The sequence below is a fragment of the Papio anubis genome, chromosome 18, assembly GCF_008728515.1.
Source record: "Papio anubis isolate 15944 chromosome 18, Panubis1.0, whole genome shotgun sequence".
In the NCBI taxonomy this organism is placed as follows: Eukaryota; Metazoa; Chordata; class Mammalia; order Primates; family Cercopithecidae; genus Papio; species Papio anubis.
This window is the reverse complement of record NC_044993.1, coordinates 60,473,627-60,498,400: the sequence shown is the minus strand read 5'-3', so window position 1 is coordinate 60,498,400 and position 24,774 is coordinate 60,473,627. Positions and strand designations below refer to the sequence as shown.

The 24,774-nt window shown below is 39.4% G+C and overlaps 2 long non-coding RNA genes across 2 annotated transcripts in view; both read right to left on the bottom strand.

The window, feature by feature from the left end:
* LOC103880332 overlaps window positions 1-16,406 on the bottom strand; it is a 38,561-nt gene extending 22,155 nt beyond the window's left edge. The window contains exons 1-3 of the long non-coding RNA XR_004179840.1: window positions 16,320-16,406; window positions 12,566-12,628; window positions 7,045-7,084 (exon numbers count right to left, since the gene is read on the bottom strand). This is a non-coding gene — a long non-coding RNA (uncharacterized LOC103880332). The remainder of the gene's footprint in view (window positions 1-7,044; window positions 7,085-12,565; window positions 12,629-16,319) is intronic.
* LOC110742002 lies at window positions 16,399-24,022 on the bottom strand. Its single transcript, XR_002519149.2, has 3 exons — window positions 23,940-24,022; window positions 17,531-17,613; window positions 16,399-16,476 (listed from the first exon to the last, which is right to left on the bottom strand). It is a non-coding gene; the product is annotated as an uncharacterized LOC110742002 (long non-coding RNA).
* Window positions 24,023-24,774: the final 752 nt, after the last annotated feature.

The window sequence follows — 24,774 nt, the reverse complement described above, 5'->3', positions numbered from 1 at the left end:
GTCAAACAGAGCTTCCCCAGCAACATTCTGCGGGCCAGCACCGGGGACAATGTGCTGGAGCCTCTGTGTTCTCACTTAAATAAGGTGAATCACTCCTGGAATTGGAGCTGGGAGGCGGGCCATGTTCCTAAATAGGTAAGGTTAATGGTGTTCTTGGAGAGCCTCTAGGTCACTTCGAAAATTAATCCTTGTTACTTCAGAATCTGAGCTCCTAAAGGAGCAGATTAGAAATCAAAGGGGGGAAGCAAACGGGTGTTCTTGGCAAGGGATTTTTAGAGCATTAGAGCACCCTTATTAGGCTGACATCATCTTATCTCAGCTCTACTGCCCACCTTTTGCTGAGGTCTTGTCTGTTTGAAGACTGTCGGCTGCCAAAAGCATGTAGACCCCAAGAAGCCGGGGCCATGTAAGCCATTCACCACTGTATCCACAGTATCTAACATAGCATCTGACTCAGAGTGGGAAACTTACTCATTGTTGATCAACTAATGGACTGATTGCAGCTATCACAAACAATGCTTTAGTTGGGGCAGAATGCTTTTGTTTCCAGTATTTGATCATTTAAAGCACAATGTTTTGACCTTTCTGGCAGGAGACATTTAAGCTGAGATTTGAATGACAAGAAACATGAAAAATGACAAGAAATATGAAAAAAGAGCATTGCTGGGTAAAGGAACAGCAGGTTCTGTGGTTGGAAGGAGTTTAGTATGTTCGAGAAACAGCCTCTGTGGCTAGAGAGAAGTGGAGAATGAACAGAGTGTGCAGAGATGAGATTGGAGAGCTAGAAAGGGCCAGCTCCTGCTGCAAGAGGATGGATCTGAATTATTATTCTAAGCATTATGTAAAGCTATTGGAGAGTTCTAAGGGGGAAAAGTGGGGGAGAGGAGAATGTGTCATTCACTCTGTGTCCCTATTGCTTGGCACATAACAGGTGCTCAGAAACTGGATGAATGAGCTGAGATAATGCATATAAAGTGCTTTTTAAACAATGAAGTGTTTCAGAGATGACACTCGTCATCAGTTGGAGAAGAATAAGACACTGCCCCCAATACCATTCTTTTAGATCACAAAGCTATTACATATTTCTGGGTAATGAGGGTGGAAATCTAGAGGCACCTGATTTTTTACAGTGCCTTATTTCTGTTAAAATAATTTCAAACCACACCAAGATGCAGGATTGCAATAGCACTGGCTAGACTCCAGACAAAATTCCTGTGAAGAATTCACTCTTGGCTACCTGAGGCAGAAGAGCAAGCCCAGGAAGGGAAAAGGTAATGGTTTTTCATGACCCCTGATACCTGAGACACATGGGACTCTGATAGGTAGGAGGTACATTCTAATGAGGTCATGGCTCTTTTATTGACTCAATGCCCCAAATCCTCTCTTTCTTACTACTTTTCACTTGGAGACTGTGACAGCTAAAGTTGTGACATGGTGGAGGATGCAACAGAAAGAGTAAACAGTGGATGCTTATTGCAACCTGTGATGCAAGATGTGAGAAATGCAGTGGGAGGAACGACGTAGAGAGAAAGAGTGGTAGAAACAGTATTCCCTAGGTAAAATTTAATGTATCTCTATGTGTTAAGTCCTTTGCCTGGCACTTTCTGGAAGGCAAGAAGACACAGAGGGTCTCAAAGCATGTGAGTGGATCAATACATATATTACACCAGGAAAATAATTGGGCAGAGATTCAGAGGAGACCATAGATCCCAGATGAAAGTTCCAGACTCAGTTTACCCCAAGGGCCTTCAGGTTCTGGTCTCTGGTCTGCAGATTTTGATGGCTGGAGTTGTGACATGGTGGAGGATGCAACAGGAAGAGTGAACAGTGAATGCTTATTGCAACCTGAGATGCAAGATGTGAGAACTGAAGTGGGAAGAAAGAAGGATAGAGAAATAGTAGTAGGAACAGTGTATGCTGGGTAAGATTTAATGCACTGGTGCTACTGAGATGAGAGCTAGACACATATTAAATAATCCATGAATAAATTCGCACTGTATCATCAGTGGGGCAACTGTTTCTCCCCTGCCCACACTCCATATATAGCCACCAGGCTTCAGAAGTCTGGCTAACAGCAGAATAGATTCATCAGCCTTTCATCAAAGGTCTGAGGGATGAGGATGCAATAGGATACAGGTGAACAATTAGGGATGCTAAAAAAAAACCCCAAAAACCCAAAACTCCACCCAATGTGTTGATAGACAAACACCAAGACTGCCTAAATGTTTTCTTACTTTTAAAAAGAAGGAAAAATAAAATAAAAAACCAACAACCTGGAATCTGAGAAACAACTTCCAATCATAAATGAAAGGGAACATTGCACACAAAATGCACAGAAAGTACACACATTTTAAAGAATTCATTATGAGAAAGAGAAGAAAATTCTACAAAGCATCTGGTATGCTGCCAATAAAATTAAACAAAACATGAACTTATAGGGCAATGGTTAAATAAATTGAGATACGTCCATATGGCAGAATATTTTACAGCCATTATAAACCACATTTTCAGAAACTAAATAATGGTATAGAAACATGCTTACAACAGAATGCTATATTTAAAAAGGAGGATTTAAAACCAGTGAATACTAGAAAATCCCTGTCTGTGCATGAATGTTCATAGAAGCTTTATTCACAATAGCAAAACCTGAAAACAACCCAAATGTCCTTTAACACGTCAATGGTTATATAAACTCCGTTCTATCTATACATTGATACATGCAACCACCTGCATGAATGTCCAGGACATTGCGCCTTGCAAAATAAGTCAATCTGACAAGATTACATCCTGTATGATTCCATATATGTGACATTCTTGAAATGACAAAGCTGTACAGAGGAGACATATTATTAGCTCTTGCCAAGGTATAAAGACAGGGTGGAAATATAAAGGGGTAACATGGGGTACCTCTATGATGATGAAATACCACTGTATTTTGAGTGTAGTCATGATTCCATGAATCTCTATATGGAATAAAATTGCACAGGATGATACACATATACACACATGTGGTAAAACACACATGTAAAAAATTGGTGAAAACTGAATAAGATCTGTAGTATAGGAAATAGTATTTTACCAGTGGTCAATTTCCTAGTTTTGATATTCTGCTAGTTACACGAGATGGTACCTGAGGAAGCTAGGTGAAATGCACATGGAACTCTATGTCGTATTTTCACAATTTCTTATAATTATTTCCAAATAAAAATTAAGAAAGATAATATATACCAAAGAATCCCAATTTCATTTAAGAACTATAAAGAAAGAAATCCAAATTTTGACTAGAAGAAAATACTCCATTGTATTGGCGGTGATTTTTCTTTTCTGGTTAACAGGATAATGGTCATTTTTATATTCTTTTATGTATTTTTCTGTACTTCCAAAACTTTCTGCAGTAATATATGTTACTTTTGTAATCTGAAAAGAACTTATAAGTTCTGATTTTATATACTTGGTGAATGAAAAAAGTAAACATTTAAACGAAAAAGTACATAATAATATTATAAAAGGGAATTAAGAAAAAGAAGGGCAAAAAATAAAATGACCTGATAAGATATGAAAACATGGCAAGGAAATACAAAATGTAATAGACAAGTTAAATCATACATTGAAACAGTACAAAACACTTTAGAAACTAAACCAATGGTATGTAGGACAAACACACAAACCCTGCCCAGAATGCAGAGTCAAAGATCAAAGACATGAAATAGAGACTAAATAAAAGATGTGGAGAACCAAACATACAGATCCAGCATACCACTAGCTGGCGTTTCTAAAAAAGCTATCCTAAAAAATAGGACAAAAGCAATAATCACAGAGACAAAATAGCAAAACACTGTCCAGATTTATGGATGACCTGAATTTGTAATTCAAATAGATACACTAAATGCCACTGTCTGGAAATATACATGATAAGGTTTCAGAATTTCAAAGATCAACTTTTTATAGTCTGCATGTAGCCAGGCAGAAAACAAAACAAAACAACTCAAAAAATGTTTTACCAAGAAAGATGAAAACATCAAACTGGTCTCATTTTTTTCCTCCATAACATCAAGTTTTGAGACGGAAAGATTATGACTCAATCATCTCCACCAAATTTCCAAGTTGTTATAATAATAATAAGGTAATGAGGTAATCATAAGTGACAATAAGGCACTTGATAACTCAACAGTCATTACTAATGAAAACTTAGTACAACTAGAATAAGATGAAAGTGCCTCAATATAATTATTTAACCATCTCAAGTCAATGGTCAACATCATATAAGGAGATTTTTCATTTATTAATAAGATAAGGAAACCACTATTATTTATTCCCATTATGGATTTTCTAGTAAATCCAATAGGTCATGAGAAAAAAAAAAAAATAAAGAACTTCATCACTACTTCCATAAGATATGATTGTTTACTTAGAAAAGAAGGAGCTGCGAAAAAATTGGAAATAATAATTATGGTCTGGAGGTGACTGATGAGTTACAAAATCAGTATGTCTACATTTTTCCTATGTAGTATTTGACATAAAGCAATTGGAAAATAGAGAAAAAAATCCATTCACCGTAGAAATAATAGAAATAAAAACAAAACATCCAGAACTGAAGGGCAAAATACACACACATGATATTGGCCAAGGGATGAAGATACATCAACATCTATCTATCTATCTATAAAGATTTGAAGAGCTCAATATGCCATTTTCCTAAATAGGTAAATTTAGTATTATTAAAATGTCACTTCTTCCGAAGTTAATTAATGCATTTAATTAACTATGCTAACAATGCTAACCAGAATTCTAAAAAGGATTGTTTCAAAGCTTAATATAATTATTCTGAAGTTTATTTGAAAATATAAGTAGATGAGACTGATCAAGAGATACGACGAAAAACAGGACAAGGTAAAGGAACAGCCTGTCCTGCCAGATATTACAATTTTTTATTCATTTATTTTTATTTTTAATTGATATAATAATAATTGTATGTATTTATGGGGTACAGTGTGATACTTTGATACATGTTTACAATGTGGAATGATTATATCTGGCTAACAAATATGGAAGCAACCCAGGCATCCATCATCATAGGAATCAACAAAGAAAAGGAGAAGGGCTGGGCGCAGTGGCTAATACCTGGAATCCCAGCACTCTGGGAGGCCAAGGCAGGAAGATCATGAGGTCAGGAGTTCGAGACCAGCCTGGCCAACATGGTGAAACCCTGTCTCTAGCAAAAATACAAAAAATGAGCCAGGCATGGTGGCACATGCCTGTAGTCCCAGCTACTCAGGAGGCGGAGGCAGGACAATTGCTTGAACCCGGCAGGCGGAGGTTGCAGTGAGCCAAGATCGCACCACTGCACTCCAGCCTGGGTGACAGAGTGTGACACTCCGTCTCAAAAAAAAGAAAAAAAGAAAAGAAAAGGAAAATTAAAATTTTAATAAGATACTACATATAATATTGTAGCAGACAAGTTGACAGATACATGAAACATAAAAGATGCACCAGTTACCAGTGAAAGAAAACATAAATGAGGCTGGACAATTAATTATCTATTTGTTACAGGAGAAATCAAGCTTTAATCTTATAACACACACCAAAATAAATTCCAATCAGATTAAAATAAGTGCAAATACATGAATAAAATTTTAAAACATTAAAGATTTTGCATCTGAAGAGGAAGAAATTTGTAAGCAATAGAAAAAAATCACAAAGCAAACACTCAACAAATTTGACAATATCAGATCTATTTAAATTACAAACAAAATAAAACAACAAATTAAAAAATATCAGATAAAAGTTTAATGTATTTAGCGTATGAATCCGTGGGAAAATATTAACATTCAGCAGAAAGAAATGGACAAAGGTGCAGAGCAAAAGGGCCCTAAATTACAAATTGATACAAAAAAAGAAAATCAGTTTCATTATTATTCAGATAAACAAAAATTTTTAAAAAAAAGAAAAAGCTGCCTTTAAAAATCAGACAAATAGAAGAAAAGCCTTAAAGTGTTACCCCTCAATGCTGGTGTAAAGACAGTGACATGGTCAACTGCATACATTGCAGCTGGAGTAAACTTTGTAGTAAACAAGTTGGAACTAAGTTTCAAAAGTCTTAAAAATATTCAATTTCCTTTATACAGTAATTCTTCCAGAAATTTACCTTAAGAAAGTAGTCACGGCCGGGTGCGGTGGCTCACACCTGTAATCCCAGCACTTTGGGAGGCTGAGGTGGGAGGATCACCTCAGGTCAGGAGATCGAGACCAACGTGACTGACATGGTAAAACCCCATCTCTACTGAAAATACAAAAATTCGCCGGGTGTGGTGGCGGGCACCTGTAATCTCAGCTACTTGGGAGGGTGAGGCAGGAGAATCACTTGAACCTGGGAGGTAGAGGTTGCAGTGAGTCAAGATCATGCCACTGCACTCCAGCCTGGGTGACAGACCAAGACTCTATCTCAAAAAAAAAAGAAAAAAGAAAGAAAAGAAAAGAAAAAAGAAAAGAGTCGTGGATTTGTTTTCAAAGATGTCCAACATAGTAAGATGGAAGACATCCACTAGGGTATATTACTCCTTGGTTGTGCCAAGGAAAGGGGAGAGGTCAGTCTGGTTTGTGAATTTAGCAGACACTGATCTGGCCTGTCCTGCCTTCCTTTTGCACCTCCTTTTGGAAAGAATCTGACTTCTTGCTGAGAGGATATCTACGGGTCTGTTCTCCAGACATAACATGAGAGGTCTGCCCCTAAGCAGGAGGCCTGAGGTTTGGCAGCAGTGCTCATGCCTGCCCTGGATAAGCCTGTCCAGTTCTGGGTTACAGTATCATAGAATTCTGTTTCTCCACCTAGGCAGCATCCTCTAAACTAGAAACCAATCAGTAACCAATCAGTAACTGAGATGACAGTTTGATCCCCACCTATCTGAATTTCCTGTGTCTAAACCTCATTGTGCTCTGAAGTTGGGCAGGAACAAGAAAAGTGTTACTTTATCACCACCCACCAAAAATAGGAAAATGACATAGTTTTGGCAAAGAAAGAGATTGATTAAATCGACAGTAGCTTACCTATAAGGTGGAGTAGTATGCAGATTCTAAAAGCAGTGCTCTGTAAGAATACATAAAGGAAAATGAGTGTTATTTATGATTAAATGAGAGAAAGCATGTAACAAAAATAGTATGTAAATAAATACCTCTACAAATTGTGAGTACATAGAGAGAAAATATCAGAAGAAAGTACTTCAAAAAGCCAGCATTTGTCTCTGGGTTCTGGGGTTATGGGTGATTCTTATTTTCTTCTTAATGCCTTTTTGTATTATATAAATTCTCTATAATACATTTGTACTGTTTTATAACAACAACAAAAAAAACATGTTATTTTTGAAGAAAGCAGAATCTCCAAGGTCACAGTGACTTTGTACTGTTTGTCCTCTGCACATCAGGAAGAATAAACTCTTTGATTTTGGCCCAGGGCACTTTGAGCATAGGAGTGCAAACCCACGAAAGGTTTATTCTGAGACAGTTCAGCACAATTTCTGTCAGTCATAGAGGAGAATGAATCTCCGACCTTTTGTCCTTGCGCAGGGGCAGTGCATCTATCCATCTCCTTACCCCAGCAAAGAACAATGGCTGAGCAGGAACTGTGTGCCCGGTCCCGTTGTCACACATGCAGCCCTCAGAGGCTTGATCCTCACCCCAAAGGAGTGCTGCATGGCAGGGACACAGATGACCAAGCAAATATAGCAGCGTGGTGTGATAGATGCTTGATATGGCTTGGCTGTGTCCCCACCCAAATCTCATCTTGAATTGTAATCCCCAGGTGTTGAAGGAGAGACCTCGTGAGAGGTGATTGGGTCATGGTGTCGGTTTCCCCCATGCTGTTTTTGTGATAGTGAGTGAGTTCTAACAAGAGCTGATGGTTTTACCAGGGGCTCTTCCCCCTTTACTCCTCACTTTTCTCTCTCTTGCCGCCATGTGAGAAGATCCAAACTTGCTTTCCCTTCACCTTCTGCCGTGATTGTAAGTTTCCTGAAGCCTCCCCAGACATGCAGAACTGCAAGTCAATTTAACCTCTTTCCTTTATAAATTACCCAGTGTCAGCTATGTCTTCATAGCAGTGTGAGAACAGACTAAAACGGTGCTGCTCTCAAAGAATGTACACAGTCCCCCAGGGAAAATAGAAGAACCAGTGTAAAGTTTCTGGAATATTAATGGAAGGAAATAGCAATTAATCTGGGTCTTGAAGGATGATGAGCCAGGTGAATGGCAGGATTTTCCAGACACAGCAGTGGAAGTGAGAGAAAGAGCAATAGAGAAGGAAGAAGACAGAATGAGAGAGAGAGAGGGAGGGGGAGGCAGCAGGAGAGGGAGAGAAGGAGGGGCAAGGGGTCAGGGGAGAGAGACAGACACAAAGACAGAGAATATGTAACTACTGGTATCCTAAAAAATTGTTAAGTATGTAGGAGGATGTGCCAGATAGTTATTCTTTGGTCATAAATCATAGAAACTGACTCTAAGGGAGAAAGGAAGCTTACTGGATTAATATAGGGCAGTTTTAAGAAGCACCAAGACAGGTGAACTAGAACTCAAAACGTGCAGTTTCAGGAAACTTTAAGTAGCTAGATTCCTCTGGAAGCAGCAGGAGGATGGATCACCTGTTTTCAATCCAATGTTTTACCTAAGAATAAATTCCAGAGAGGAAGTACTTTAGGAGCCTAATGTCAGTCATGCAGCCACCCCTTGGCTGGAGGACGGGTGCACTTTGATTGACAGTAGAGAGTGCTCAACAAGGACAGGATAACCTTCCCAATGCCACACCCCATACTCTTAACCTAGAACTGTAGTTTTCAACCAACGGTGCGTTTGCCTCCCAGAAAACATTTGGAAATTTCTGCAGATATTTTTGCTTGTCACAAATTGACGGTAGGGGGAAGTGCAACTGGCATCTAGCGGGTAGAGGAAAGGAGACTGCAAACATTCTACAATGCTCAGGACATCTCCTACAACAAAGAATTACGTAGCCCTGGGGTTGAAAAACTCTGATCTAGAAGTGAAAATATGTGTGAAAACAGAAACAACAGAAGTCATTTAGGAAAGAGAGGGGAAAAGGGAGGATGGAGCCATGAAAGGACTATAAGAAAGATGAATTTTATGTCAAGGGCAAATAGGAGGGTCTTTGAAAGGCATTTAAGACAGAAAGAGGTGTGATATATTCATGGCAAGCGTGACCATGTCAGTACATATGACAGCGCCCTCTTCACTAATTTTACAGCAATGTTCTCCATTTGTAATTACATACTTTTAACATTTTTGTTTGTCTTTTCATGGCCAGCCACTCATCAGTAATCTTCATTAGGGACAGGACCACATCTGCTTTATTGACTATTGTATGCTTGCGTCTAGAATGGTGCCTGGCACATAAAAGAGGCTCAATAAATATTTGCTGAAACAGGGTGGGTGCAGTGGCTCACGCCTGTAATCCCAGCACTTTGGAAGGCTGAGGAGGGTGGATCACCTGAGGTCAGGAGTTTGAAACCAGCCTGGCGAAAGTGGTGAAACCTCGTCTCTACTAAAAATACAAAAATTAGCCGGGCGTGGTGGCACATGCTTGTAATCCCAGCTATTCTGGAGGCTGAGGCAGGAGAATCGCCTTAACCCGGGAGGTGGAGGTTGCAGTGAGCCAAGATCACACCATTGCACTGCAGCCTGGGTAACAAAGCAAAACTCTGTTAAAAAAAAAAATGCTGAGAGAATGAACAAATAAATGAATAGATGGATGAATGGATAGATGGAAGGATGGATATATATAGATAAATGAATGGGTGGATAAAATAAAGGAATATATTTTAAAATACTTTGTACAGCAGAGAGCATAATATTTTTAGGTTACATTTATAGAGATTGCCTATGTAGCTGTCAGATTCCCACCTACAAAATAAACCAAAGCACGCAAGTATTTGGACAAAAAGAAAGGAACCCAGATGATTCACACCCAATGATCTCTGCATTTCACAAGTTCTGGCTGAGTTTCTATCATGCAGGATCCCACCTAACATCTGCCTAATGTGCAAAGGGAGAAAAATGTCCACGTGCCAGACGTAGCCTTTGCGTAGAAAGGCAGAGATAGAGTCCTAGCATAACTTTAAGGCAACCTATTAACAGGGGCTGGAATGCATGGCATACCAATCATTTATTTATTCAACAAATATATTTATTGTATACCTACCATGTGTCTGGGCACGGTACTAGATACAAAATATCCACTGTTTAAAAAGGCAGAGCTGGTCTTTACCATTGTGTTATTTAAAATCTATTGGGAAAGACAGGCCTGGCACGGTGGCTCACACCTGTAATCCCAACACTTTGGGAGGCTGAGGGAGATGGATCATTTGAGGTCAGGAGTTCGAGACCAGCCTGGTCAACATGGTGAAACCCCATCTCTACTAAAAATACAACAAAATTAGCCGGGCGTGGTGGTATGCACCTATAATCCCAGCTACTCGGGAGCCTGAGACACAAGAGTCGCTTGAACCCAGGAGGCAGAGGTTGTAGTGAGCCAAGATCATGCCACCTCACTCCAGCCTGGGTGACAGGAGTGAGATCTGTCTCGAAAAAAATAAGTAAATAAAACATAAAATAAAGTAAATCTATTGGGAAAGACATAATGAGTCAACAGAGAAATATGCAATTGCAAATTATAACAGTGGAAGTAATAAAACAATCAGAACATAGTGATAAATTAAAAAACAGGGTTGGGTGACTCACTAAATAGGGAAGACATGTCGGTTCTCAAAAAGAAGGATATTTAAGCCAGAAGGATGACTAGAAGCCTGCCATGCTAAGAATAAAGAAAATAATGTCGGCCGGGCGCGGTGGCTCAAGCCTGTAATCCCAGCACTTTGGGAGGCCTAGACGGGCGGATCACGAGGTCAGGAGATCGAGACCATCCTGACTAACACGGTGAAACCTCGTCTCTACTAAAAAAAATACAAAAAAACTAGCCGGGCGAGGTGGCGGGCACCTGTAGTCCCAGCTACTCCGGAGGCTGAGGCAGGAGAATGGCGTGAACCCGGGAGGCGGAGCTTGCAGTGAGCTGAGATCGCGCCACTGCACTCCAGCCTGGGCGACAGAGCGAGACTCCGTCTCAAAAAAAAAAAAAGAAAAAGAAAAAGAAAATAATGTCCCAGGTAGTTGGAATGATAAAGCAAAAGTCTTGAATCAAGAAAGGGTTGATGTGTTTAAGAATCTCTAAGAAGCCCAGTTTACTGGGAGCATAGTGAGTAATATGGAAAATGGCTTGATACTAGTAAAGCGAATCAGCCGGTGCTCAGGTCATGCAGGGTCTTGAAGGCCATGATAAGCTTTTGGATTTGGTTTTGGTTTTCTATTGCTGAGTAACAGATCACACCAAAACTTAAGGGCTTAAAACAATAATAATTTATAATTTTTTTCATGATTCTATGAATTGCTTAGGTGATTCTTTTGTTAGCATTCCCTGGGCTCTGTCATGCTGATGCATTCACCTGGATATTGGATGGAGTTGGAATGTTTAAGACACGGCTAGCTTGGGCTTCCTCCCAGCATGGCAGCTGGATTCTAAGAAGGAACATTCCAAAGAAGCAAAACTGAGAGCTGCAGGTCTCTTAAGGCCCAGCTTTAGATGGGCCACTACCACTTTTTTTGGGCTACATTATACTGATCGAAATAAGTCACAGGGCCAGCATTCTTGACGGAAGGAGTGACAAAAAAAATTGTAACTATATTTAATCCACTACAGATTCCTCCTACAAGAAATGGAAAGTCATTGACGATTTTAAGGCGTGGATGTAATATAATGAGATTTCTGTTTTCCAGATGTTCACAGTAAAGCTGCTACGGGGATAATGAATTGCAGAGGGGCAAGAATGGAATAAGGGATGTAGCTTTACATGTTGGAAAGAGCCCACGATAGAATAAACAGGGAAGGTAAGTGAGAATAAACCTTGAAAGCCAAGCACAATATAAATTATCAAAAAGAAGGAAGCCTCCCCTTCAGGTGGCATATTTACCTTAATCAAATACCCTCAAAGTAGATATTAAAAATCATCAGAGCAAATTTGCAGAAGCAGCCTAGTTTGTCAAAATGAGCATTGGCTTTAGAGTGCAACATGCTCAGGTTTGAATCCTGGTCTTGCTACTTACTAGTTAGTTTCCTGATTTGTAAAGCGAAGACCTTGACCTTTAGCCCTTGGAGTTTTGATGAGAAGTTGCATAATCCACATAAAGCATTATATTGCAATACCCAAGTTGCAGTAAGCTCAACACGTAAGGTTTCATGAAGATATACAAGAGAGAATTTGCAAGCAGAAAGCATACACCATTTATGTGTCATTTAACTGAAATGACCACAGCTAACTGATTCTCTTTTCGGAGATTTCCAAAACCCATACGATCCCTGTAAAGAAAGTTGGCCTCACTTGGAAAACGCGGGCCAGCACCGCTCAAGCTCCTGGGAAAACTGCTCCAAGCCAAAGCCAAAAATAATCCCATTAGTCACATTCGAAGTGCTAAGCAGAAACAAAAAGAAATCAAAATTAATTTCAATACTTACAGTGACAGCAGCAATTAAGGTGACAAGATTATGGAAATCATCACCATCACCGGAGATCTTTGCCTAAGGGAGAAAAATAACCAGTAATATAAAGGACTAAGAAACAGAGGAGTTCTGTTCACAACAAATGAACCACCAGCCCTCAGAGGATTTCAAATGGGCATTGCTCCATGCAGTAATAATGTAATCTGTACTCATTATGTATCAACATCTTTAAGCAATTACCTCTAGTACTCACATCATCTCTATAAGAAGTATTATTGTTCTCGTCTGTGATTCAAGAAACTGAGTCACAGAAAGGTTAAACGAATTATTCAAGTTCACGTTGATGAAAAGTATCAGAACCTTGATCTAAGGTCTTCCTCAATTGGGACCCCACTTCCATCCCACTGCCCTATCTTTGTAGATAACAGCCTCAGGCTCCAAAGGAGATGTGATTCTTTCAGCTCCCTCTTATCTGTGACTGCGTGCCAGGAATTGGAGAAAGGCTGCTTGGTGTGGTTTGAATACTCCATGGGTCATCCATTTTTTCCTTTTTCTGCTTTCCGGTTTGTCTCACTGCAAGTGATTGCTAAAGAATTCCAGCGTGGTTATCTGAAAAAAACCCAAGCACGAGAGGGGAGCACCCTGTTCTGAAATATCAGAAAAGATAGATTGCACCTTGCTGTGCAGAATGACAAAAACAATCATTAAAGTCAAGTGGGTCTGGCATAAAGAAGTCCAAGCAGTGCAAAGAAACTTTTTGTGACTCTGCCCTCTGGCGCTCTCTCCTGGGAATGGTGCCCTTCTGGGGGCTTCGCATATTCTTATTGATCACCTCCACGGAGACCTGGGGTAATGGAGAAAGAAAGCTGGTCTTTTATCCGGATTAACAAGTGGCTGATGTGGGCTAATCGTATCACTCAGTCCAATTTGGAGCAAATTGGAAGGTCTTCAGAGCAAAGAAGTAGCAACAGTTACTGAGATCTTCAAGTGTATTGGTGAGGACAAATAATAGCAATAGCAGTCATTAAAATGCCAGCAACACCCACTGCTGAGATGTGGCGAGTTTCACAGTCTACAATACTTCCCCTTTATTCACATTTTTATTTCTAAGTCAGTAGTTCTGTTTTCTGAGGGTCCTTCAGGGGGACTTGGAAAGGGCAGAGAGTCAGACACGGTTTTACTTACTTGGGAAATTTTATTAACCTCATGAGGTCAAGAGGCTTCTTGGGTGGGACGACTGTGATTGTTCAAGCTTGTCTCAACAGAACAAATCATGGCCTCCTGGGTCTGGGTAGGTTGCAGAACGCTTTCTCCCCCCATGTCTTTGGGAAGGGAGGTGTTGACCCATCTTTTTCGGAGCCATTTGATTGTTGTTGTTTTTCGTAAACAATATTCATGGCAAAATCGTTGCCCATTGGCCCGCCGTTGAACAGTCATCTGTACCTATGTCTGTACCTATCTCTGTCATCTGTACCTATATCTAGGTCCCTCTCAGAGATGCAAAGCCTTTTTTGACAAGAAGAATAGGGGAGATTAATAGGGATTTCTGAGAAATTAGCCCAACCCCAGATAAAACAAGAGGCAAATAAGTAAATCCCTGAACATTCAAGTCATTCTGCCTTAAGTTACTATCAATCTCCCTGGTAAATGAGGGAGTGGAGGAGATTTTTCAAGTTCTTTTTTCATTCCTTCACCTGGGCATTTATCTGACAACTATATCCTGAGTATGTGCCACATGCCAGGCACAGTTCAAGGGGCCTGGGGACATGAGAGAACAACAACAAAAAGACAACAACTCCTAGATTTGTGTGGTTTCCATCCCAACAGAGATGTGTGGGAGGTGGGGACAGCAACAATAAGGATGATACAGTGGTAATTATATAGCATATTAGCAGGCGAAAGTGCAACAGAAAATGAAGAAAAGCAGGGGAGGAAGACTAGAAGTATGATCATGAGGAAGGGGTTGAAATTTCAAAGAGGATGGTGGCATGGAAAAGATAACTTGAGCAAAAGAGGTGATGGAGTTAGACATGCGGATATCCAGGCAGAGGGAGCAGTCAATTCAAGTGCCTTATGTTGAGAGTGTGCCTGGCATGTTTAAGAAAAACGAAGAGGATGGAGTCCCTGAATGAAGTGAGAGAAAGGGGAGTAGAAGATGGTGTCAGAGAGCTTATGGGAAAAGAGAGAGTGGGTCATAGAGGATCTGCACACCATCTTAAAGATCTGGCTTGAGACACTGGGCATGGTGCTATAATCCTAGCACTTTGGGAGGCTGAGATGGGAGGAACCCTTAAGGCCAGGAGTTTGAGACCAGCCTGGGCAACATAGTAAGACCCTGTCTCTATTGAAAATTGTATTAATAAAAAATTAGCTGGGCATGGTGGTGTGTGTCTGTAGTCCCAGCTACTTGGGAGGCTAAAGCAGGAGGATCACTTGAGACTGGAAGGTTGATGCTGCAGTGAGCTATGATTGCACCACTGCACTCCCTGCTGGGTAACAGAACAACATCCTGTCTCAAAACAACAACAGCAACAACCATATATATATATATGTGTGTGTGTGTGTGTGTGTGTATATATGTATAAGTCTGACTTGAGGACTCATTGATCACTGCACACTTACATTTCAGGCAAGAGTAACTTTGGCTTTTGTTCTATAGGGTAGATCCAGCCATAATAATACTTATTATATTACTATTATTGTTATTACTCCCATTTCAGAGATAAGAACAATGAGACTCAGAGAGTGAGAGTAATTTCCCAAAGTAAAGGTCATCCCAAATGGCGAGGAACAGAGTCAGGATATTAGTAGGAAGTTGCTGACCTGATGTGATTAGAAGCGTTTTCTGCCCCCAGATATCTGCCCTATAGAACTTCTCACTGGGTTAAGCATTGGCTTCTTTCTTTTCTTTCTTTTAGTGGTAGAGTCCCCTGGAGCAGTGATTGTCTAACATTAGTGTACACAAGAATCACCTGGACCTCTTGTTCCAGATGCAGACTTCCCATCCTCATCTTGTTTCAGGAGGTCTGAAAGGCCTAAGGATGGATGGTATTAAGAAGGAACCCAGGTGATTCCAATGTTGGGGGTTGCTGGACCATGCTTTTAAGAAATGCTGCAGTTAGTGCCAAAACTCTGAGTGTGGCTGAATTTACCACATGCTTTGTTTGGCAACAGGAAATGAAATGCAGTGAGAGGAGACAGCTGTGCAGAGACTGCCAGCCCTGATTCAGGTCGGGCATATCTGTGTCTGAACTACCTCTACCCAGAGGCCAGAGCAGCCAAGCAAGATTGTGCTCAAGTTTGCTTGTTTGAAGGCTGGAACTGGGGTAGTAAATCCTGCTTCATGCAGCCCAGCTCAAAAAAAAAAGTTCTTGGCCGGGCGCGGTGGCTCAAGCCTGTAATCCCAGCACTTTGGGAGGCCGAGGCGGGTGGATCACAAGGTCAGGAGATCGAGACTATCCTGGCTAACATGGTGAAACCCCGTCTCTACTAAAAATACAAAAAACTAGCCGGGCGCGGTAGTGGGCGCCTGTAGTCCCAGCTACTTGGGAGGCTGAGGCGGGAGAATGGCGTGAACCCGGGGGGCGGAGCTTGCAGTGAGCCGAGATCGCGCCACTGCACTCCAGCCTGGGAGACACAGTGAGACTCCGTCTCAAAAAAAAAAAAAAAAAAAAAAAAAGTTCTTTTCCAAAGCCATCCGTGCCTTAGGTGCACAGACTATTTTAATGGTATTTATTCTTTTCTGATTCCAACGGTAATGCATACTTACGGTGGAGACGACCACCATGCATAAAGAACACGATTGTATCTGGTTCCCACTTCTCCATGGTAACCACCAATACATTTTGTGTCTTTCCATCGAGCATTTTTTCCTTTCTCTTGGTCTCTATCTCTCATCTAAATTCTCTGAGCCTTTGTTTCCTTTTCTGCAATACGGGAATAAAAACACCTACATTTCAGAGTTACATAATGGATAATTAACAAATTACATTACACTTATTATTCAACTATGATTGTGTTTATTTTTTCCACTTGACATTCTATAATGAACATTTTCCATGTGTCATTAACTACTCTTCAAAAACATAACTTTTAATAGCTGCATAATGCACCATCATTTAATGAACCATAATTTATTTAACTATTCTCCTATTATTGAGCTTTAAAGTGTTTTCTAATATTTTGCTATTGGAAATAACACTGAGTACTTAAATCTTTTTTTTTTAATGTCTGAATTTTTTCTTAGGATAGATTTCCAAAAGAGAAATGACGAGGACAAAGAGTTTAAACATTTTAAGGCTTTTATGCATGTTGTGAAATTACCTTTCCAGAGTGGGATGGGAAGTGTATACTTCCAATACCATCGCCAGCATTAAAAATTACTTAGACTTTAACACATGTCAGAGACGTACACGTGTCAGCATATAAATTAATGGGAATAGTGAAAAGTTAAAACTCATTGTAGATTTCGAAATCCATTAAGCCTTTTCGGTATATACAATGCATTAAACTCTTTAAGGGAAGAGACTCAGAAATGTGGATGTATTTTCTAACCACTGTTCACTTGCTAAGAAACTTTCATGAAGAGAAAGACATGATTTCTCATTGGCAGGTTTCTAATATTACCCCATGTCTTGAAAAACCTAACACTCTTCTGGTTCCTATTTCTAAATTCCAATCATCCTGAAGGGGATTGATAATTGTGGCAATTGCACAAAATGATTGCTACCTGCAGAGGCAATCACTTCCACCTCCTGTGGAATTGATGAGCAATTCAGTATCAAGGATTTAATTGCTATAAACCTGTGAGGAAAAGGAATTTCTCATATGATTTCCAGGATTTTGTGCATCCGACCCTCCTTGGCTCCAAATTAGCTTTCGTGAACAGGAATTTGAAATCAGGCTGTGGCAGGAGGGTAATCACACAATGGAGGTGCTGTGGAAATATTTGCATAACCTGTCTTGAACTTGTGGTATTACCTTTAAATAGGATGCTGCACCCATGAGTGGGGTAGCATCTTCTTGAATAATTATGACAATTCCGGCAGCAAGCCCACAGCTGGCTTCAGTCAGAAATGCAAAAAAAAAAAAAAAAAAAAAAAGAAATAGTTAAAAATAAGGCATATTAAGAGCTGTGATGAGCCTTAATGGCTTAGTGGTTAGAGCCAGAACTCTGGACTCAGACTGCCTGGATTTAAAGACTGCCTCCATTTCCCAGCCCTTACTAGATGAACCTGAATGAGGCAGACATGTCCTGCACAATTCTCGGTGGGAATGGTGCTGATGACGGTGCCCGCCTCTCATAATTGCTGCAAAGATTATCTTAGAATACCCATGTAAAGCCTCAGGCAAGGAACCCACATAAAGTAATATTATTCCTAAGGTATCTTAAAAGTTTCCTGCATTTTCTGAATTTGAATTTGCCCATGGATCTCAAGTATTTTCTCCAGTAAAAACTATATTTTTAAAATTATCAGGTCTCTGTGCACGGACTCCTTAAGAGATTGCACTGAGAAAATGGGGAATATCACTTATTAATGACCCACTATGTGTCAGAAACAATATATTATGACATTTAATTTTTACTGACTACTTTTTAAGATAGGTATCATTTTGTCTATTTTTATGTGATACTGTTGTGAGCCATGCTTCCAATCCTGGTTCCCTATTGATTATCCATGTGATTTAGGGCAAGTGACCTCTCTAAGCCTCATTTTCCTCATCTGTGAAATGGGAGTAATAGTAGCCTTCACCTCACCTTACAGTGGTGGCTGGCACACAGTAAGTGCTGAGATGATGCCAGATCTTATTATTATTTATTGGTAAAAAACTAGGACCAGGCTCAGGGGCTCACACCTGTAATCCTAGCACTTTGGGAGGCCTAGGTGGGCAGATTACCAAAGGTCAGGAGTTCGAGACCAGGCTGGCTAACATGGTGAAACCCCGTCTCTACTAAAAATAAAAAAAAATTAGCCGGGCACAGTGGCAGGCACCTGTAATCCCAGCTATACGGGAGGCTAAGGAAGGATAATCACTTGAACCCGGGAGGCAGAGGTTGCGGTGACCCGAGATCGTGCCATTATACACCAGCCTGGGCGATAAGAATGAGACTCTGGCTCAAAAAACAAACAAACTGAGGCTCATTCAGATAAGTGAAGTAATATTCCCAAGATCACAAAACTAATTAGTGGCTGAGCCAAGATTTGAATCCACATCTGTCTGATCCCAAAATGATCTAGTTTACTGTATCACATTAACAAACTCTACTGTGGTAGAGAAACATCTATAATAAGTAATAATTCATTCATTCTCATAATCTTAACATCAAGTAAAATTGTAACTGCCAAACATTTTCTTACTGGTTCATGACAACCAGTGTTTTCACACTGTGCTGAGAACAGTGACTCACTTTTCTCACTTGAAAAGAGTAGATAATAATGCTTTCCTTGCAGTTTTTTCCAGGCTTAGAAGTGAATATTAAAAAATAATATTTTCTTACTAACTAGTAGCCATTATTTTTGTTTTAGAATTCCAGCCCATAGAAATAATGATAAATGACACTTTAGTTATTCTGTGTAGTTTATTGTTGATAAATGTGAATTTTCTGGGTTTGTGTGTGTGTGTGTATAAAATAAAGATAATAGATTAAGAATTGTCATCTCTGCACTCAAGGACCCTTGTCATCTATGTACTTTATCTTGGGAACCACTGTAGTAGAACCTGTTAGTAACTGTGTAGAACTATGCCTGCAATTTGTGTATTTGCCACTAGGTGACAAATGTCTCTTCCTGCATAGGCCAATTACGATTTCTCCAACAACAGATAACCAGAGAAAGCAAAATTTAGCACATGGTCCAATTTGGACGTTTATCACTACATTAGCCATGTATCTTGGTTAAAGATCAAATATGATTTATAAATCAAGAGTAACTACTAACAAATCAATTAATTAAGCCAGATTGTAGTTGGACCCAAATAAAGTCATTCATAAGCAGAAATAAGACCTTTGTACTTCTCTATAAATTATTTTGGGAAATTAGTCACTGAGATGAGACTGTATTGGTAGACATAGGGAATTCACACACAGTTGTGATATTCAAAGCATTATTTCAAACAAAGAAGCGAAAATACCCAGAATAAATACAGACCTCGGCTTAAGATCACAAACACAACATAAGGAGAAGTAAATGAATATTGTTTACGTATTTCCTGGCTGCACTGGGCATTTTTCACACACATATTTTAAATTTAACTCTCGTAACAGAGACTGTTGCTTGAAACCAAGATGAAATAACAGGGACTAGATTTACTCCTCTACCTGAAACTACTTAAAAATGGGGTACAATAAAGGTAACATGTGTTTTCCAATATTGGACATCAGGGAGTACAAGTCAGTGATCACTGAAAGAAAGAAGCAAAATCAGATAAGCCCCACAAATTGCCTCTACTTACTACTGGAAGAGTTTTCAATTTACAACATATGGAGGGAGGGGGGGTTCAGGCAAAGTCCAGTAATTTCTCTGAATTGAGATAGAATTGGAAGTTCAGAGAGACCAAGATAACTAGAGTTCACAGGGAAGAGTACCAAAAAGGAGAAGGTGAGGGTGGGGACAGGGAGAGATAAATCTGAAGAAATCCCTCTCAGGCCCTAGACTGAATACTGACTACCACATTAATGTGAAAAAACTATCCAAGTCTAGGACTTTTCCTAGACACCTGAGAGTGGCAGAAGGAACAATCCCAAGAGTTCAAAACAGCCAGGAAAAGTTCCTATTCCTGCGAGCCAGAGCAAAACACTTCATAAAACACAGGGCACTGGGGAGAGTACTTAGAAGGGAATTGCCTGGAGAGTGGTGCAAAATTAGCCCTAGACTAAAGCCTGCTCTGGTCTCCATAAAAAAACAGAAAAGCAAGCCTCAAAAGATGAAAATGTTTCCAAGTAACCTAATTGCATCTTAGAACAAAGCTCAAGAATATTTATAGAAATACAAAATTATCCAACACCCAACAAGCTAAAATCACAATGTCTGATACCTAAACAAAACTTACCAGGAATGCAAATCCCTGGCAACTGCTGCAAAAACATTAAAATACCTAGGAATACAGCTAACAAGGGACATGAAGGACCTCTTCAAGGAGAACTACAAACCACTGCTCAAGGAACTAAGAGAGGACACAAATGGAAAAACATTCCATCCTCATAGATAGAAAGAATCAATATATGAAAATCGCCATACTGCCCAAAGTAATTTATAGATTCAATGCTATTCCCATCAAACTACCATTGACATTCTTCACAGAATTAGAAAAAACTAGTTAAAATTTCATATGGAACCAAAAAAAGAACCTGTATAGCCAGGAAAATCCTAAGCAAAAAGAACAAAGCTGGAGGCATCATGCTACCTGACTTCAAGCTATACTACAAGGCAACAGTAACCGAAACAGCATGGTACTGGTACTGAAACAGACATATAGACCAATGGAATAGAACAGAGACCTCAGAAATAACACCACACATCTACAACCATCGGATCTTTGACAAATCTGATGAAAACAAGCAATGGGAAAAGGATTTCCTATTTAATAAATGGTGTTGGGAAAACTGGCTAGCCATATGCAGAAAATTGAAACTGGACCCCTTCGTTACACCTGATACAAAAATTAACTCAAGATGTATTAAAAACTTAAATGAAAAACCCAAAACCATAAAAACCCTGGAAGAAAACCTAGGCAATACCATTCAGGACAGAGGCATGGGCAAAGACTTCAAAATGAAAACACCAAAAGCAATTGCAACAAATGCCAAAATTGACAAATGAGACCTAATTAAACAAAAGAGCTGCTGCACAGCAAAAGAAACTAGCGTCAGAGTGAACAGGCAGCCTACAGAATGGGAGAAATATTTGCAATATACCCATCTGACAAAGATCTAATATTCAGAATCTACAAGGAACTTAAACAAATTTACAAGAAATAACCAAACAATCCCATCAAAAGTGGGCAAAGGATATGAACAGACACTTCTCAAAAGAAGACATTTATGCAGCCAACAAACATACGAGAAAAAGCTCAACATCACTGATCATTAGAGAAATGCAAATCAAAAACACAATGAGATACCATCTCATGTCAGTCAGAATGACAATTATTAAAAAGTCAAGAAACAATCAATGCTGGTGAGGCTGTGGAGAAATAGGAATGTTTTTACACTGTTGGTGGGAATGTAAATTAGTTCAACCATCGTCAAAGACAGTGCAGCAATTCCTCAAGAATCTAGAACCAGAAATACCATTTGACCCAGCAATCCCATTATTGGGTATATACCCCAAAAATATAAATCATTCTGCTATAAAGACATATGCACACGTATGTTTATTGCAGCACTATTTACAATAGCAAAGACATGGAACCAACCCATATGCCCATCAGTGATAGACTGGATAAAGAAAATGTGGTACATACACACCATGGAATACTATGCAGCCATAACAAACAATGAGATCATGTCCTTTGCAAGGACATGGATGAAGGTAGAAGCCATCATCCTTAGCAAACTGACACAGGAACAGAAAACCAAACACCGCATGTTCTCGCTCATAAGTGGGAGTTGAACAATGGGAACACATGGACACAGGGAGGGGTACAACACACACCAGGGCCTGTTGGGGCAAAGGAAGAGAGCATTAGGACAAATAACTAATGCATGCAGGGCTTAAAACTTAGATGACAGGTTGATAGGTGCAGCAAACCACCATTGTACATGTTTACCTATGTAGCATACCTGCATGTTCTGCACATACATACCAGAATGTAAAGTAAAATAAAATAAAATAATTTTTTTAAACAAAGTCATGCTCTGTTGCCCAGGCTGGAGTGCAGTGGCATGATCACGGCTCACTGCAATCTCCGCCTCCCGGGTTCAAGCAATTCTCCTGCCTCAGCCTCCTGAGTAGCTGGAATTACAGGCAGGTGCCACCACATCTGGCTAATTTTTGTATTTGTAGTAGAGATGGGGTTTCACCATGTTGGTCAGGCTGGTCTTGAACTCCTGACCTCGTGATCTGCCCGCCTCGGCCTCCCAAAGTGCTGGGATTACAGGTTTGAGCCACAGCACCCAGCCAATTAAATTAAATTTTCAAAAAGAGAAAAGTTAACCGGAATGCAAAGAATCAGGAAAATATAATCAATAAGAGAATAATAAGAGAATAAACAATCATTCAAAGTAGACCCAGAAATGACACATATGGTAGAATTATTTAGACAAGGATATTAAAAGAATATTATAAGTGTATCTAATTTTTTCAGGAATGTGGAGGGAAAGTTGAGTACATTAAGTAGAGACATGGAAGATACATAAAAGACCTAACCTGAACTTTCAGAGGTTAAAATTACACTGGAGGGGATCAACAGAAGATGAGACATTACAGAAGATTAGCAAATTTGATGACAGCAATAGAAATTTTTCATAGAGGCAGAAAAGAAAGAATAAAAGCAAAAGAGCATCAGTGAGTTGTGGCCAACTTTAATTGGCCTAATACATGTGTGATTAGAGGACCCAGAGAATGGGTAACAGAAAAATATTTAATGACCAAAAATTTTATAAATGTTATGCTAACTATAAACCCATTGATCCAAGAAACATGAAGAAAACTGCACCAATACACGTCATAAATAAATTGCTTAAAACCAGTGATAAAGAGGAAATTACAGAAGCAGCTGGAGGAAAAAAATACACATTACGTAAAAAGGAGCAAAAACAAGAATGACAAAGACAATTTTTTTAAAAATCTGATGATGATCAGGTATGGGGAAAATTTTTTAAATAATTATAGCAATCTTGTGAGAAACAATGCAAGCAAAAAGATGAGTAGAGTAGCATTTTTAAAGTACTAAAGAAAAAAAGTCTGTCAACTTAGAATTCTATACTCAGTGAGAATATCTTTCAAAAGTGAAGGTGATGGAGCAAGGAGGATATGGGAAATGTCCGTATCCCCTGCTCAATATTGTTGTGAACCTACAACTACTCTAAAAAAATAAAGTCTGGTAATAAGAAAAGGGTGAAATAAAGAACTTTCCAGACATACAAATGTAAATAATTCATCAGAAGTAGAATGGCACTAAAATAAATTTTAGAGGAATTTCTTCAGGCAGAAGAAAAATGGCCTCAGAAACTTAAGGCTACCTGAAAGAATGAAGAGAAGTAGAAGTGCCGGAAATGGTAACTACATGGGTGTATATACATGATTTTTTCTTATATTTTAAATTTACGTAAAATATAATTGACATTTTAAAGCAAAATTAACACTGCTCACAAAGATCTGTTATGTAGGTACCATTATCCTCATTTTAGAGCTAAGAAAACTAAGACTCATACAAGTGTTGTACTTACCCAGGGTCACAGACATGTCTGACAGCAAAGTCCTTGCCTCTCAAACAAGTTACATATGACTGTAACAGTGAAATTTGTCAGCTTTCCCCATTATACACCAAGGTCTTATAGATAAGAAGCCTTGTCTTATCTATTTTTAAATCTTCTTCCCTGTAGTACTTAATAAAGAAACACACCATAATAAATATTTGTTTAATAAGTTAATTAGGAAGAAAATATTAGTCTCTAGGGAAGAATTTACCATCTTATCCTGGAAACATGACACAAGAAACAATTCGAGAAAAATCCAAGCTTAGGAATAATAAAAACAGCTACAATATACTGAGAGACCGTCAAATGTCAGGCACTGAACTTAGCATGTTTCACACATTGTCATTTAATCCTCACAAGAACTCTGTGAGAAGAGAAGGTACACCATAGATTAGATACACAAGGCCTTTAACGGACTGAATAACCTATGTCTTTCCATTTTCCGTCAGTTGCCTGTGACTTATCTTACCTCCCAATTGCATGGTAGGCAGCTCAAAAACCTTTCAAAGTTCTGCATGTTCTGCATGGAGACATCCCCTTCTGCAGAGGAAGTGTCTTGTCCAAGCTAATCTTCAACCCAGAAAAACCACAGAGCTAACGGAGAGTCAGTAGGTGTGAACAGGGCTTTGGCTTCTTACAGTGATGCAAGATGGAAAATAAATGTCCTCCATGTTTGCACACAGGCAGGATTCCTCTCTTCCTCAACAAATACAAGGGGAGGCAGAATGAAGGCTCATAATCACCCTGGTCCTAGAAGCAGAAAGAACACATTTTTAAATATTTTTCATAAGATTGAAACCATGTT